Source organism: Silene latifolia, chromosome Y (genome assembly GCF_048544455.1).
Source record: "Silene latifolia isolate original U9 population chromosome Y, ASM4854445v1, whole genome shotgun sequence".
Lineage (NCBI taxonomy): Eukaryota > Viridiplantae > Streptophyta > Magnoliopsida > Caryophyllales > Caryophyllaceae > Silene > Silene latifolia.
The window spans coordinates 242,710,518-242,722,513 of NC_133538.1; the positions used below are offsets into that span (position 1 = coordinate 242,710,518).

Below are 11,996 nucleotides of genomic sequence, written 5' to 3' on the forward strand. Positions count from 1 at the left end.
GATTATTGTTAAATATGAAATGTGAGGCTGAAAAATATAACTTGTGACAACGGTCTTGTGATAATTTGTGGCAAGGTCTCAGTGTGTTGGAGCTCTGCTGGGAGTTGTAGCTCTGAAGGATCCAGGTAGGAACACATTGAGTTTCTTCCTCTGTTTTATGTTCAATTTCTGAGTATTAAGAATGCTCATTATAGAATTGAGGAGCGAGTGGTAATGCGTCTACTTATTAAGTTGAACAGAGTTATATGGTCAACCTGTGACCCTTTGGATTTCGAACGCGGAGACATAAAACATGCTTTATTGAAAATATATATAGGATGTTCGTGTATAAATTGACTAATTTATTAGGTCCACGTACAAATTTCATCTATATTAGAGTTGTTGAATTAGTTGACTTTGCATATTAATTAATGTGGAGTAAAACTAAATCTTCGTTTAAATCTTGAATCATTTTACGGTTTCAATATTTTCTCAAATCAAAATACAGGGTTTAGAACCGCGAAAAATTAATGAATTGTCGATTAAAATATAGCTCTATATATATTGTTCACTCATTGCACAGGGTTTATACTATTTCTATTGTCGAATGATCTAGCAGTCATATTTTCAAGATCTCCCGATTAGACGTGACAAATGTGTCAATTAGGTCTGGGTCGGGGTCTGGTCTTTTCGAATTCGAGTCATTTTCATGTATGTCATTATCAAATAATCTTGGTATAATGGTCAAATTACAATATAAGCGCTCGGGTCGGGTCGTATTGGTTACAAATCCATGAATCATATTGATTACAGTTTTGGGTGTCGGGTCGGGTAAAGCTGACAAGTCTGATTCGACCCGAACCCGAGCAAACCCGGGCCAATGAGAATGTTGTAAATCGAAACCGACACACGCTACTCGACCCAATGACGACTCTTAACCCGACACGACCTGATGATCAGTGACCCCAGACCCGAACCTGACGCGACACGCTATTGACCCGATTAAATAACTGGCAATTATTATTAAGCTAATTATTGACCAAAATGAAAATGATTTAGTGTTTACATTGATAAGTTTGACTTAATAATGAAGTACAACTAAAAGAAATGATGGTTAAAGATCTTACGAAAACATATTCCAATACGTCTAGGGTTTGGTCTAAAAATTCCTAGGGTTCCGTCTATTTTCCTCTTAGAGTCCTACTTCATCTCGAGGTTTTCTCTTACGATCTTGGTCGTGAGATTTGTTTTCCCTTTATTTTGTTTGTTTGTTTGTCTTGTTTGCTTCTGTATGCAGGGTCAGATGATGGTTGATTCACGGGGTCGGCCACGAAACGGGAAAGGGCTTATGGGTGAGGGAGACAATCAAGCGATTGTCTGGGATGATGAAGTCGACGCTGTGGAAGAGAAGAGTCGTTTGATGCTTGTGGGTAAAATTTGGGCTTCGAAATCTATTAACGAAAAAGCGGCGATCGATACCATGATTCGACTGTGGAATCCGACAAAGCCTATGCTGGGGAATGTAGTCGATACTAAGGAAAAACTTTTCGTCTTCAAGTTCGGTGCGGAGAGGGACAAAGCTAGGGTTTTGGAGGGACAACCGTGGCACTTTGATAAATTTGTATGGTGCTTCAACGAACCTAACGATCAAGGTAAACTCACAGACGTTCCTCTTTTTCGGTTTCCTATTTGGTCACGTGTATATGACCTACCGATTGTGGGAAGAACGAGTGCGAACAATGCGCAGAAGATTAGAGCGTGTCTTGGTATGTTAATTGATGTCGAATTTGGACCTAATACTGAGATCGATAGCGCAATTCGTATCCGTGTTCTTCAGGATGTGAGGCACCCTTTGAAAGCCTCGATTCCTGTAAAAATGAAGGAGGGCAAAGTGGTAGATTTTACAGTTAAGTACGAGAGACTCCCAATTTTCTGCTATGGGTGTGGTGTAATCGGGCATGGTGAGAAGGATTGCGAGAACGGTCCTTATGATGATGATAAACTGAAGTTTGGGGAGTGGTTACGCGCATCGCCGTGGAAAGTTACTAAGACTGTTCATGATGGGACAAGCAAGGCTATGAGGGATTTAAATGTTGAGTTTAACAAGGCGGGGAAAGCTGAAGTAGAAGCCGATATTGCTAAAATGATAGAGAAACTCCAATCTATTGCGCTTAATCTCAAATGCAAGAAAGGAGGGAATAATGGTGGTGGGCAGAAGCTTGTTTCGACATGTGTTGGGGGTGGTGGACGAGGGCGATGGTAGCAAAGGGGCTGAGAAGCGAAGGGAGGGGCTGGAGCTTCGTGCAGTGCAGATGAAGAGGGTGGAAGCTGTACGAGAGCTGGCAAACAGGGAGAGGGAGCTAGGAGAACGGTGGCGGGTGAAGGGGGAGGGGTCAATCCTTTTCATAATGATACTTGGTTGATAGAAGTGGAGAATGGAGGAGAACGTAGTGGGGGTAATCAAGGAGGGCAGGAGGAAGGGAGAAGAGGAAGTGGGGGAAGTAACGTGTAAACTGGTTTTTAGCAAAAGAAAAGGTGCCCTAATAAAGTTCTCGGCATCTGTTTATATAGAATAAGCTGACAATTATTAATTAAACGACTAATGGGCCGAAATAATAAGTTAAGCAAACACGGCCTGGTATGAAAATAGTCGATCGACCAAAATTCCAGTCGATCGACTAATTCTCTGAGCAAAACCAGTCGATCGACTATTTTTGGGGGAGCAGCAGCGTCCACTTTAATTCTAACGTGCTTCCTTACGTCTTCCCGCATTCCAAGATGATCATTCCCGAGCTTGACTTCACTAGTATCCCGAATGCAACTCCGGGGACGGGTTTTGGCTTGTTTAATCTTCCTTTCAGGTCCATATCTGCATAAAATACAAAATAACCCAAAGTAGCTGATTCATGGGAGAAATAGTAGCTAGTCGCTACTAAATAAGCATAGAAATGCGTGCAAATAAGTAAAGTAAATGTATGAAATAGGCACGCATCAAACCTCCCCAAACCAAACCTTTGCTTGTCCCCAAGCAAGCAAAGACTAAAGATATAAACAACTAATGGAACGGTAGAGAAGCTAAGAGCTAACTATGTTTCATACAACCAAATCAATTTAATGCGAGTAGCCAAAACCAATGTACTAAATCAATTGCAAACGAGTTATACGTATGAAACAACTTACTGAACCTTCAACCTTGCAAGATTCGTATATATCAGACTCTTACGGGCCGCTCATCACTCGTTAAAGAACATGGTGAGTATTTAGTGTAAGATATAAAGAAATATAGCCACTCACCTAACTGCAACTTATAAGAACATGCATGCAATCTAACATGATAGTTATCTCTACCGACTGTACATATGCATTCCAACTAAACAGGACCAAGTCACATGCCGAGGTCTTACAAATATGGTAAAGTGAGGTAATTGGGTAAAAAGGGGCAAATTATTTTTGGAAGTGTGGAGATAAGAGTCAAGCTAGTATCAAACGGAACCAAATAGTAAACTCATCCACCTCATAAACCCATCTCAAAAGAATAAAACAATGCCAATGCGGCATAAACTCACTCATACCAATAAAACACGACTCCCCATAACATATAAAGAAAACCATGGGAGTGAAAACCACACAATTTCGTCCTCCTCTTTTCCATCTTTTTCAGCCGTTCATTTTTTTATTTTTTTGATCCCTTTTTTTTCGTTTTCTTGTTGACTTCCTTTTTTTTTCAACTTTTTTTTTCTGGCTCAATTCAACCCTCTTCTCATTGTCCAATGCAAGTACCAAACTGACGGATAACACATACCCACAATTAACAAATAAACTAGCTTGACTAGGGTAGGCTAATTTAGGATTGTAGTTAACATTTGGGTCAAAATAAGTCAATTCGGTTAATGTGAGGCTCAAGGGTAGAATAAGAAGAAAAAGGATACCTCTCCACATGTGACACCGCCACTAACCCGAATGCATACAGGTACTAAGAGACAAAAATCATGTTTATGCAAAATGATGTTACATGTCTTATAAGGAGTACTAATCTCATCCTAGCATGAAATTGATCATGAATGTCATCAGTTTATTAGGCTCTAAATCTCGGATTTTTAAGTAGTTTGCCAATATTAAGTCAAGTTTATTCGTTCAGAAAAGTTGATCACAAACTCGTAGACTATGCAATGACCGTACAAGAATGGCAAAGCAAGGCTTGGGCGAAAAATAAAGCACAGACGCAGTTTCATCATTGTTATCTAACCGTTCCGACTCGACCTAAAATGCAAAATAAAACATGTTTTTTTTGTAATATTTCAAATTTTTCAATTTTTTTTGATTTTTTTTGTTCAGCAAATTTTTTTTGGAAAAAGGAAAAACAATGCATACGAAAATGCAAGAAATATGCAAACAGAAATGCAATAAAAATGCAAATGGATGTACACAGACAGATGCATACCCTCCCCAAACCAAATCACACAATGCCCTCATTGTGTTCAGCAAACAACCATCAACAACATGAAATAATGGGGAATAGGGATATGCGAAACGAGATGAAAACAAATAAAGGAAAGTAGAAGCAACGAGAACTTACAATTTAATGACCTCCCCAAACCAGCCAACAACAAGGGAGGTCGTGGCCAGCTGCCACTATTCATCACCCACAGCAAAATCGGGATCATCATCTTCTTAAATAACGCGCTGATTTCCAGGGTTAGTCGATCGACCATCATAACCAGTCGATCGACTAACAACTCCGGTCGATCGACTAAAACAACCTGGCGATCGACTTTTTCCACTCTATACGTAGCCCAAACTCGTCTTTAATGCATAGTTTGCCAAGACGACTCGCCTCTTTGCCGGTGCACCTGAAAATAACGCACATATCTCCCAATAAAAACCAAAGCACGTGTCCCAATTTTCTCAGTAGCAAACGGTAATAAATCCTAATTACAATGCAAATAAAGCAAACAAAAAAACAAAACTAAAATGTCCTTTGCTAAAACAAAGCTTATTCCATCCGGATTGCCTCCCGATCAGCGCTGATTTTTGAGGTCCCGCTCGACCTTACTTCATAACTCATCAACAATCAGGCGGCGCACATCTTGGCCGCTGACTAAATGAAGTCCCCTCAGCATTATTGACCTTAGGCCACCACTCAAACTTGACTTTGAAAATAGAAGATCGTCTCGCAGTACAGGCTTCCTCACAACACTTAGCCTCTGGCCGTTCCTTCTTTACACGCGACATGGGACCTCCTTTCTGTCCACTATAATTCGCATCGCTAGCCGCAGAAAATGCACCCAACGCACCAAGTCTATCTTCTGAATCCTCCTGGCAGCTCAACCTGTCATGTCCTGCAAAAGGAGATACAAAAGCACGATCCTCCAACTTGCTCCCAGCATTGGGCGGAGGTGTCACAGTAATAGCAAAACAGGACTCAACTGTAGGACTATCAACTACAACATGGCAAGGTATAACTTGCATAGGTGCCCTACGGACACTAGATTGGGTGTAGGTCAGCTTCTCACCCCCCCCCCCCCCACTTTAAATGTCAGAGTCCTCGCTCCTACGTCAATAATTGCACCAGCAGTGTGCAAGAATGGTCTCCCTAAGATAATAGGGGTATGGGTATCCTCATGAATGTCCAAAACAACAATATCGACGGGTATAAAGAACTTCCCTACCCGCACAGGAACATCTTCTAGGATTCCTAAAGGACGCGACAAGGAACGGTCTGCCATTTGGACAGTCATATTTGTGCATCTAAACTCAGTCAAACCTATCTTTTGAGCTAAAGACAAAGGTACGTAAGACACTGATGCTAACACCCAAATCACATAAAGCATTATCAATAGTATGGGTGCCTATAAAACAGGGGATAGAAAAACTACCTGGGTCAGCCAATTTGGGTGGAGACTTATTTTGTAGGAGTGCACTACACTCCGCAGTAAAAGCAATAGTCTCTACCTCATCAAAATTCCTCTTACGAGACAAAATTTCTTTCATAAAATTAGCATATGAGGGAATTTGAGTAACAAGTTTAGTGAAAGGTACCGTTACCTGCAGATCCTCCACGACCTTTAAAAACTTCCCGAATTGTTGCTCAATCTTTGTATTCAGCTGTCGCGCTAGAAATGGAAGCTTAATCGCAATTGGTGGCTCAGCAGCTTTACTCTTCCCTCCATCCGTAATGGACGCCTTATCAGCAGTAGAAGGCGTTTTACAAGCAATAGCCGATGAATCAGCAACCCTGTCTGGCGAAAAAGTCGATCGACCACTTAAACCTGTCGATTGACCAGCAGCAACAGTCGATCGACCACTTTGCCCAATCGATCGACTTTTTTCAGCTTTGTCAATGTCCTGTTCTGCGGCTTTAGTCGATCGACCATTTATTTCAGTCGATCGACTTTTTTCAGATGTTACAGCAGCTTTGTCAGCACATTCATCTTTCGCATTAACATCCAGATCTTTAATAATAACCTCGTTGTTCACCCGGGGCATCTCTGGTCCATCATATGTAAGACCACTTCGCAGATGTATCGCATTAACAGTCTCATGAGGCTTATCAGGCTTAGACGGCAACACACCTGGCTGCCTACTTGTATTTTGGCTCGATAACTGGGCAATTTAATTGTCCAAGACTTTATTGTGAGCCAACAATTGAGCAATAAGAGCTTCCTGCTTTTGTGAAGCCGCCATTTGCTGTTGTAACATAGCTTTAATGTCTGACATATCACTGTTTGAAGCCTGAGGAGGAGGCTGCAACTGTTGAAACTTCTTTTGAGGCGGCCTATTATAGTTCCCTTGTGGTTGATTACAACGATTTTGAGGGATGATGTAGGGATTGGTCGGCGGCGGGGTCAGATTTCTCTCAACGAAGAAATTAGAGTACAAAGTACCTTGCTTGAAAGATTGATAAGCATGAACCTGTTCTTAAAGTACTCATACACCCAGCTGCAACATGACCATTAGCACCACATCACTCACAAAGGACCTATTGCTGAACCAAAGCATTAACTGTCTGCTGATTTCCCAAGGACTGGGATGTCTTTAGTTCGCCAATCTGGGCAGTGAGAGCCTCTAACTGAGGTGCAATTGCACTATCCGAACCACATCCTCTTTTTATACCTCTTGGATTACCATACTCAGCTATGTGGGTAGCTATCTGATCAATTATTTTCCAGGCATTGGTATCATTAGTGTTGTCCTGGAATCTCCCATTGGCAGCTGAATCAAGTAAGGCCCTATGATCGTCATATAGCCCGTTGTAAAACTGGTTGCAGAGGAACCATTTCTGGAAACCATGGTGAGGGACTAAACGAACCAGTCTCTTAAAACGAACCCATGCCTCGTTTAAGTCCTCAGTAGGACCTTGTTTGAAACTAGTGATTTGATTTCTCAGGGCATTGTCTTCTAGGACGGAAAATATCTCTTGTAGAAGGCAAGAGCTAAACTGTTCCAATCTGTAATACCATGAGATTCGTGTCCAAATCACGTAGCCACTCAGCAGCATCATCTCGTAGGGAGAAAGGGAAAAGTGTTTGTTTGACTTGGTCCTGAGTCACCCCCGCAGCTAAAGGAATGGAGCAGCAGTAACTAACGAACTTTTCCATGTGTTTAGCTGGGTCCTCACCAGCTCCTCCTCCAAATAAATTTCGCTCCACCAGATTAATGTAAGATGGACGAATTTCGAAAGTACCTGTATCCGTAGTGGGGAGCTTGAATCCCTTGGGAAGAGAGGCAAGGGTAGGCTCAAAGTGACTTGCTAAAGTCGGCATGATGGTAGTAGGGGCAGAAGTAGACGTGTCTTCCTCTAAAGACTGATTTTCTACAATAAATGTTGCGTTAGGTGAATCAAGCGTACTCAAGTCTTCTGCTTGATATATCTCCTTCCAAAAGTTTCGTCTAGCACGGAGGGTTCTTTCTGGTTCTGGGTCAAATGGTATGAGTTCAGACCAGAAAGACCTGGGCATAAACAAAACTAGCACTGAAAGGTGAGAAACAGTCTCAAGGAATACAGGTTCCTTGAGACAAGAGACAAACTAAAATAAAACAATTAGAAAATGCGTCGCCTCTCCGGCAATGGCGCCAAAATTTGACAGGCTAATCGTATACCTACCAAAAATAACCAACTGGTCTCTAACTAATATAGCTAGGGAAGTCGGGATCTTATCCACAGGGAGGCTGTTTACAATCTAAATGTCAATTGACGTCTGTCTGAGTCACAAGATTGGGGGTTTGAATTGGGTTTTGTCTATTAACTAAAGTAGCAAACAAAAGGAAGTAAATTATAAACGAATTTAAATAAATGAGAAATAGCTAGGACGGTCGGTTCACCACGGTCTACAATGATCTAAGGTAAGGTCATCGGTTAGCAATAAACGGTCTGAAGGGTATTGAACAGGTCCTCTCGGTCCACTATTCGCCCTAGAACCCTAATGTAGCTCTCGCCCTAATTAGAGTATTCTATTGTTCATAGCAAGTCTTCGCCTTTTCCAATCTCTCGATCCAGGTCAAGGTTTAACGAGATGGTCAACTAATTATGTGCACTTAATTAATCAAACCGCTATCAGATGCTATGATTAACAATTCAGACGGAGTGAACAGCTAGACCTAAAACTGATAGGTCCATTTTATATACATTTTAACCCCCTATTTTAGCTCTAATATATTTGAGTATTGCACTAACCTTAGTGATTTTATGAGCTAATATTTCCTTTCTAGTTCTATTTGTATGTTTTGTCATGTTTTGTAGGTATAAGAGCTTTTAGGAGCTTAATCCTACACATTTGCAAGTAAACTAGAAGCTTGGCTAACAAAGAAGTAAGATGGACTAGCATGAAGATAATGCATTGACTTGCATAAGCAAAAGTGATGGATTAAATGAAGAAATGCACAACAAAGTCAAATAGAAGTCAAGCCCAAATGCAAAGTCCACAAAATACAAACATAAGATGCTAAATATTGGATGCTACTTTGAATGCTTTGAGGAGCTTGGGATGCCAAAGTGTGATTAATCGGGTGATTAAACAAGCATTAAATCATAAGCATTGGATACCATTTGATAATTAATCACAATTGAAGACAAACAAGAGAGAAACACACGACCCCGATCGGGGTTGGCATCCCCGACCGGGGTTGAACAGTCCACGGGTGTGTTCAATGCTCCGTCAAATGCATATATTTCCCTTATGATCTCCTATAAATAGAAGCCTCTAGGGACGACTTGGGGACAACCTACACACATATTTTTCCATCTAAAATTCTCTCTATATACTAGTAGTAGCTTAGCTTAGATTAACTTTAGTTTACCTTAGTTTGTTTACATTTCCTTTAAGCATTTCAATTTATAATATAATTTCCATTCAAGTTCATTTACAATTTACATTTCAAATATTGTTCTTCTAAGTTTCATTTCCATTTCCATTGCAAGGTATTCCTTTTCATATTTTCATTATGTTTATCATTTCATTTATCATTAGTGTAGTTTACATTTTAATCATGTTTAAGTAGTTACATTTGTCTAGGGAATAAAGGAAGTCATGCATGATTAAGTAATATGTAAATGTCAAAATAAGGATAAGTTAATATTGTATAATTGTTTCTATCACATGCTTGCACCATAATGTTTAATCTATGTTTAAAGGCCTTATTCATCGATTAAGTTTGTTAATTCGTTCTATAAGTCGAGAGGCACGGAATTGAATTAGACTAAGCATGTGTAGTAGGACGACCTCGTCATGGACGAGAGTTTCTCTAGGACCCGGTCTATGGTTGACACTAATATCGTAAGATGGGTGTCTTTAAGCCTAAACATTTATCGTATAATCAACTTCTTAACTTGACACGAGCATTTACATAATTAGCATGCGTGATCCGACCTCCCTAGACATTTTCTTTATTATTGACACGAGCATTTTCTTTACTAAAACAGAGATATGTTTGACCTAGAGAGAGAAGCCAGCCGTTTTCTCTAGGATTCGTATCAATTCTGATTGTGTGATTCAATGGCAATAGATTCAAACAAGTCAACATCAAACAAGCATCTCAATACTAAGAAATCGTCCGGAGTCTCTGATACAATTAGATCTGAAAAACACAAACTTTTACAAGGACCAAATGATGAAGAAGGACACAAGTATAAGAGCGTCCATGAGATCTCAGGTATCCCGACGTTATCTCTAGATGATCCCTTGGTAGAGGACGTAGATGAGACATCTGAATCTGAAAATGAAGAAATACAAGAAGGAGGCTGGTATCAGCGGCAGGGAAAGAAAATAATTCAAATGATAGATGATGAGTCACCAGATATTCTAAAACTTACAGATGATGATGTGAAAGACGAGCTTGATTACTGGAGATTAGCAGTTTATGGATTTGTGGTTGGGGCTAACCCACCGTGGCAAATTATGGAAGCCTTCCTGAAGATAATTTGGAGTAAGTATACTGTAGACAAAATTTCTTTTCTGCCAAATGGTCTCTTTTTGGCCAGATTCAATACAGAGGAGATGCAGCAAGCAGTCTTAAGGAGTGGACATTTCTTGTTTGATAACAAGCCCTTGATCATAAGGCAATGGCAGCCTGATATTGAACTGGAAAAAGAGGAAGTTAAAACTGTACCTGCATGGATAAGATTGCATAAACTTCCATTGAAGTTCTGGGGCAAAAGCTTAGTAAAGTTAGCCAATCTGGTGGGTACATATATCAAATGTGATGCTGCCACAGAACAAAGAACTAGGTTAGGTTTTGCCCGAATAATGGTGGATTTAAAAATAGGGCAAGAATTTCCTAATGTGATAAAATTCTTATATGAGAAGCAACATATGGTTGAGATACAAGTTGACTATGAATGGAAGCCTACCGTATGCAGCAAATGTAAGCAAATTGGCCATGAAAAAGAGAGCTGTAGAAAGGGTAAACCTGCTATTAAGAAGGAGGTAGTAGCCAAGTCTCAGAAGCAAATGTGGAGGCCTGTTCAGCAGAGGGTCCAAGTGGCTGCAAGGCCTGTCCTTCCACCTGTTCAGTCACCTTCACAAAATAAAGAGAACAGACCAGTAGGAAGTCCAACAAAGATAATAGGACAAAATACAATGATGGACACAGTCAGCACACCAATTACTAAACCAGGAAGCTCTGAAATAGGAACAATGTCTCCTGTTAAGCAGATTAGGGCAACTAGACAAGGCCTGGTTAATGTCAGTAGAGGTAATCAATAATCTCCAACTTATATGGAGGTCTTGAGTGGTACAAGCTCCCCTAAGAAAGGCATTGGCATATCTGGTATTGATCCTCTCATTTTGAATCCATGATTAATTTCGGTTTTTGGAATGTTAGGGGCATGACTAGGGAGGAGAAGCAATTGGTTGTAAATAGGTTTTTTTTTGTCTAATAATGTAGGGTTGTTTGGCCTTCTTGAGACCAAAATCAAGCCAACTAATTTAAATAAAGTGGTGAATAATGTGTTTAGGGACTGGAGTGTCTCTACTAATACTACTTATCACCAAGGAGGTAGAGTGTGGGTGCTTTGGCAACCTCAGATGGTGGATATACAATTTTTGGAATATAATGCTCAATACATTCATACTCATGTAACAGACAAGGCAACTCGGGATCACTTCTATTTTACCATTGTCTATGCTTTTAATGCTATTGGAGAAAGAGAGGCTCTTTGGTCTAATCTCTTAAGAATAGCTAGCAATATTCAAGCGCCTTGGATAATTGGGGGGGGGGGATTTTAATTGTGTCACTCAGGCCAAAGACAGATTAGGGGGTACTGTTTCAAATGCTGAGGCAGAACCTTTTCAGCAGTGTCTTGAGGACTGTGAAGTGATGGATATTCAGTCTACTGGAGCATATTATACGTGGAACAATAAACAACCGCCAGAAACTAGGGTTTACAGTAGGCTTGACAGAATGTTTGGGAATCAGGACTGGTTTGCAAAGTTTCCAGACTATTATGCCAATTTTCTTCCTGTAGGACATTTTGATCATACACCATGCTTGGTGTGTAAGACTGTAAAAGGGCATCATCA

The 11,996-nt window shown here is 40.4% G+C and overlaps 1 non-coding gene across 1 annotated transcript; it reads left to right on the forward strand.

Annotated features, from left to right (window-relative positions):
* The first annotated feature begins 7,262 nt into the window (after positions 1–7,262).
* LOC141636646 (small nucleolar RNA R71) lies at positions 7,263–7,369 on the forward strand. Its single transcript, XR_012541248.1, has one exon. It is a non-coding gene; the product is annotated as a small nucleolar RNA R71 (small nucleolar RNA).
* Positions 7,370–11,996: the final 4,627 nt, after the last annotated feature.